At 46.1% G+C, this 5,855-nt stretch overlaps 1 long non-coding RNA gene across 1 annotated transcript in view; it reads left to right on the plus strand.

Moving 5' to 3' along the window:
• Positions 1-1,009: 1,009 nt before the first annotated feature.
• The window catches only part of LOC114907973, a 9,407-nt gene continuing 4,561 nt past the window's right edge, over positions 1,010-5,855 (plus strand). Inside the window, exon 1 of the long non-coding RNA XR_003796829.1 lies at positions 1,010-1,283. This is a non-coding gene — a long non-coding RNA (uncharacterized LOC114907973). The remainder of the gene's footprint in view (positions 1,284-5,855) is intronic.

Below are 5,855 nucleotides of genomic sequence, written 5' to 3' on the forward strand. Positions count from 1 at the left end.
TTCCAGAATTTGCCCCAACCGCACATGCACGCAGTTATTTTCAGTCCCATACAATTTCTTCGTATTTTGTTGCTTGAGGAGAGGTGTGTCCAGGTGCAAGAACTTCAGCACTGCAGCAAAGGGTCCCAGGTCCCAGCCCGTCTCAGTATACCAAGTAAGAAATATTACCTGGAAAAAAGTGCTACTTCCTGGGATGAATACAATCACTGATTATACAGGCAGGAGAAAAGTTTTCTGAGGAAATCTATCTACTGGCTCCAGAGTACCTCAACATCCCTCTCTCTTCTTCCACTCCATGGCCCTGTCTGGAATATTTCCTCTTTTGTCCCTAACAAGAACTGAAAGTAACAACACTGAACCTAAAGCTTCAGTCCAAATGTATTATTTTTTAACATTAAAAATACATTTATTTATTTGTTTTGGCTGCGCCAGGTCTTAGTTGCAGCATGCGGGATCTTTAGTTGTGGCATGCATGTGGGATCTAGTTCCCTGACCAGGGATGGAACACAGGGCCCCTGCATTGGGAGTGTGGAGTCTTACCCACTGGACCACCAGGAAAGTCCCCAGAATGTATTTAAAAGGCAACAAGGCAATGGTTACTAGCTACCAGGTATGAATGGATGAGAGAAACTTGGTGTGGTGTGTCCTTTTGGTTTTGCAGCTTTCCAGACTATCTGAAATAATATGACTCCAAACATTTATTTAATTAGTGCAGACAGCAATCCACGGAATCTGCGTGCGGGCCCTTGAAGAGGAGCTAAGCCTCGCCCCATCCTCGGGAATTAGGTGTACCACTTAAAAACCCCTTTTGTGGTACCCAGCCTTTTCCCAGGAGCTCAGGCCCAGGCCCTGAACCTGAACCTGTGCCTAGGCCGATGGTTCACCAAGACCTACATTACCCAGAAGGCTCTGCGCCACACGTCCAATGAAAGCCCGGGAGAGGGGCGTTACCGTGCGTGCGGAAGACGTCGGAGCGGGACTTCCGGCATCTTAGGCGCAACCAGACATTTTGTCGGTTCTTGTGAGGATCTAAGCGCTAGGGGGCTCTTGAATGCTTGGTCTGGACCGAGGGTGGAGGAATCGGGAAGACGCGTGAGTAGGCGTTGTCCCCGCCGCTCGGAGGCGAGACAAAGTTCGGCGGTGGCGACGCCTGCCTTGACCCTGCCGCCGGGGCAGGGCTTGGGACCGCGGTATCCAGGTCCTCAATCCGGATGCCTGCCTCTCCCGGCGCACTCCGCCCACAGACCCCGATGGCGGCGGCCGCGCTGAGGGAACCCCCTCAGGTACACGCTCCTCCGGGCCCTCAGCGCCCTCACCCCACCAGACACTAAAGCCCCGAGTGCGGGGCGCCTGCTCCCGTGCCTGCACCCCAGGCCCGGTGTCCGGGATTGTGGGGTCTCTGTTTCTGACAGTGTGATTGTGCGTGTGAGAGGGGGTCAGGCAGAGGGACCGACAGGTGCAAAGGCTTGGAAGTCGGACTGAGCCAGAGGCATTGGGGAGATCGGGGATCCGTGTCGTGTCAGCACCGAGCAGGATGTGAGGAGTCACACCTGGGTTGAGGAGTTGTACTTTCATTCTGAGGGCTCTGGGAGCCATAAGAGTTTCGAATAGAAGGAGTACTTGATCTGAGTGGAGATTTTAAAACTATCCCACATTTTGCGCTGGGCGAAACAGATTAGGTTGGGGCAGGGAATGTGAGGATGGATGCGTGGAGATTGGTAAAGACGCTACTGCAGCGGCTTCAAGAAATGTTTTGACGGTGGATGGACTCGAGAGCCAGGAGAGGGGGAAGAAGTGATCAGGTTCTGGATATATTTTAAAGATACCAACAACAACATTTCCTCCTGCATCAGATGAGGCTGTGATTGATAGTAAGTGAAAAAACATGTTTTAAATTTTTTCGTTTTTGTTTTCATGGACATTTTGAAAATGGAAATCAGGAAGTCAAACTAGGGAGTAGGTTTCAGAGTGGACATGGTTGATTCTGAGACATCCCAGAGTGGAGGTGTCACATGAGCAGCTGGACTGGAAGGTCTGTCGTTCTGGAGAAGGGGCTGGGTTGGAGATGTCCACAGGGTGTAGAGAGTGGTCTGGACTAGGTCAAGGCCTGGAGATCAGATTTAGGGGTAGCAATCCTTTTTTTTAATATATAAATTTATTTATTTTTAAAATTTGTGCCTGCGTTGGGTCTTTGTTGCTGCGCATGGGCTTTCTCTGGTTGTGGCAAGTGGGGGCTACTCTTTGTCGCGGCGCGCAGGCTTCTCACTGTGGTGGCTTCTCTTGTTGCGCAGCACAGGCTTTAGGCGCACGGGCTTCAGTAGTTGTGGCTCGTGGGCTCAGTAGTTGTGGCTCGTGGGCTCTAGCATGCAGGCTCAGTAGTTGTGGCACACGGGCTTAGTTGCACCGCAGCATGTGGGCTCTTCCCAGACCAGGGATTGAACATGTGTCACCTGCATTGGCAGGATGATTCTTAACCACTGCGCCACCAGGGAGGTCCCATGGGTAGCAATCTTAAGTATGTTATTTCAAATGGTCCTTGGGGTGAGAGGGGAGGGCTGTGGATGGAGGTGGGGGGGGGAAGGATGGGCATTTCTGAGACTTCCCTCCACAAAGGAGGGGCATTCTCTTTATCCAGTGTCTGCAAGAGGAGAATGCTTTGTAGGGCACAAGGAACCTGGCCTGGCAGAAGAAGATGGGGTGTCGTAAAATAGCTGCCTGATGACAGTTACCCTTGCTTTTGAACAACCTGTTCTAAGAGAAACACACACTGAAAAGCTCCTCCAGTGCCAGGAGTGATTCCACTTTACTCAGTCTTGCCAAAGCCACAAAATCCCTCAAATGCCATATGATAGATTGTCCCAGCCTCTGTGTGTGTGTGTGTGTGTGTGTGTGTGTTTGTGTGTGTTTAATTAATTTTTATTGGAGGGTAGTTGCTTTACAATGTTGTGTTAGTTTCTACTGTACAGCAAAGTGAATCAGCTATATGTAGACATATGTCACCCCTTTTTTGGATTTCCTTCCCATTTAAGTCACTGCAGAGCACTGAGTAGGGTTCCCTGAGCTATACAGCAGGTTCTCATTAGTTATCTCTTTTATACATAGTATCGATAGTGTATATATTTCAATTCCAATCTCCCAATTCATCCCACCACCACCCCCCTTCCCTCCTTGGTGTCCATACGTTTGTTCTCAAAGTCTGTGTCTCTATTTCTGCTTTGCAAATAAGATCATCTATACCATTTTTCTAGATTCCACATATATATGTTAATATACAATATTTGTTTTTCTCTTTCTGACTTACTTCACTCTGTATGACAGTCTCTAGGTCCATCCACCTCTCTACAAATAACCCAATTTCGTTCCATTTTATGGCTGAGTAATGCATTGTATATATGTACCACAGCTTTATCCATTCCTCTGTTTATGAACATTTAGGTTGCTTCCATGTCCTGACTATTGTGAATAGTGCTGCAGTGAACATTGGGGTGCCTCCTTGTGTTTTAGTCTTTGTTATTTATTTATTTATTTATTTGGTTGTTCCGGGTCTTAGTTGTGGCAGGATCTTCGATCTTCGTTGCGGCTTGTGGGATATAGTTCCCTGACCAAGGATCGAACCCGGGCCCCCTGCATTGGGAGCACAGAGTCTTAGCCACTGGACTACCAGGGAAGTCCGTCTCCTTGTTCTTGACTAAATGTTCCAAGGAGGACAGGCTTCTTGCCTCACAGGAAGTTCCTACCAAAGAATTCCTCTAACAAGTGGTTCCAACACAGGAAATGTTTCTGCCCACACTTCTGTATACTATTTGTAATTTTAATTAGTGTAGGAGAGGCAAAACTCTATCTCTGCCAATCTTAGGTTTTCAGCTGGGTCTCCTTAAGAAAAAAACAGACTAATGAGAAAACAGTATATTAATATGTGCAGCACACAACACATGGGAGAAACCTAAACCAAAAGTAACTGGAATTGGTGACTCAGAATTCTAGTTTATATTAGTATCTTCGACAAAGAAGAGTAAATTTGTAGACAAATGACAGAACGAAGAAAAGCAGTTTTAGGCTTCCAAGGGCAGCAAACCGAGAAGGTAAATATGGAGGAGGAACCTAATATTGTGTGGTTTGATTGCAGATTCCTTTGGTGCCAGTCTCTGGGCTGATAATCTGTCTCCAATAAAAGGAGAATTTATATCTTGCCTTTAGGTAGAAAAGGGGGAGCTTTTTCTGTGTTTGCTGTTTCTCACTGCCTTCAGCTCAAAATAATTTTTATGTCAAAGAGGCATATTTTGGGGTATTATTCTGATCTTCTTCATGAGCTACAAAACAGCCAGGAAAGATAGTTTGTGTTATTGAAATTCCTATATTATTCCCCCTTTGTATACTCTATCCAATTGATTTTATGAGAGAATTAAGCATTAGTATCCCAAGGAATCCATTGTAGGTAGTGAACTGATTATTCTTCTATGCATTTAGACTGGTCCTAGGCATGTACTTCCCTTCGGGTATTTAAGACAGTATCCACTGAAATCATTTTCTGTGGGCACAAATTCTCTCATGGAACCCCATTTGAGAAAGGCTGCTAAAGATTATGGTCTCACCAATTCTATTGTGTATGGGTGGGTTTTCTTACACCAATAAGCAATTCTCTCATGCCAGCTGAGTGTCCTATAATTCAAGTCAATTCTGACACTGTTTATGCAGAGATAGCATCAGATCCCACAGGTTAAGGTCTCAGTCCCATAAGACTCCCCCCACCCCACACACACCCTTTCAGACACCAGTCATTAAGTCCATGTTTTCACCTGGGTTTCTGAACTTATTGGAGGTTCCAACAGCCTCCTTTTCGGGTTCAATCAATTTTCTTATAGTGGCTCACAGAAATCAGAGAAACATTTTACTAACCAGATTACCAGTTTATTATAAAAAGATATAACCCAAGAACAGCCACATGGAAGAGATGCATACAGGGAAAGGTATGGGGAAAGGGTGCAGAGTTCCCATGCACATTGCTCTTCCTGCATCTCCATGTGTTCGTCAACTTGGAAGCTCTCTGAACCCTATTCTTTTGGGGTTTTATGGAGGCTTCATTTCACAGGCATGATTGATTACATCCTTGACCATTGGCGATTGAACTCAGTCTCCGACCGCTCTACCCCCTCAGAGGCCAGGGGGTAGGACTGAAAGTTCCAACCCTCTAATCATGTGGTTGGTTCTCCTGGAAACCAGCCCCACCATCCTTTTGTGCTTTCCAAAAGTAACCTCATAAGGGCATTTTTATTGCTCTTCTCACTTAGGAAATACCTAAGGTTTTAGGAGTCCTGTGCCCAAAACCTGGACAAAGACCAAATACGGGAACTTCCCTAGTGGCACAGTGGTTAAGAATCCGTCTGCCAGTGCAGGGGACACGGGTTCGAGCCCTGGTCCGGGAAGATCCCACATGCCGCGGAGCAACCAAGCCCGTGCGCTACAACTACTGAGCCTGTGCTCTAGAGCCCGTGAGCCACAACTACTGAAGCCCGTGCTCCACAACAAGAGAAGCCACTGCATTGAGAAGTCCGTGCGCCACAACAAAGAGTAACCCCCACTTGCTGCAACTAGAGAAAGCCCGCGCGCAGCAACAAAGTCCCAACGTAGCCAAATAAATTTATTTTAAAAATTAAAAGACCAAATACGTATTTATTGTTATAAATCATATTATTACACTGCTCTAGTAAACAAATATGCATATATTCATAGAGAATTCATAAAACTTGAGATCTGTGTTGTGGCTTCATTTTTCCCTTTGTGAATGTAATTTTTCAAATGTTCAACAGTGTAAAATCAAGATGAATGTGTATCTTCTGAATGTTATAGTATTATTA

Source organism: Monodon monoceros, unplaced genomic scaffold (assembly GCF_005190385.1).
Source record: "Monodon monoceros isolate NGI ecotype Baffin Bay Population unplaced genomic scaffold, NGI_Narwhal_1 Super_Scaffold_10, whole genome shotgun sequence".
In the NCBI taxonomy this organism is placed as follows: Eukaryota; Metazoa; Chordata; class Mammalia; order Artiodactyla; family Monodontidae; genus Monodon; species Monodon monoceros.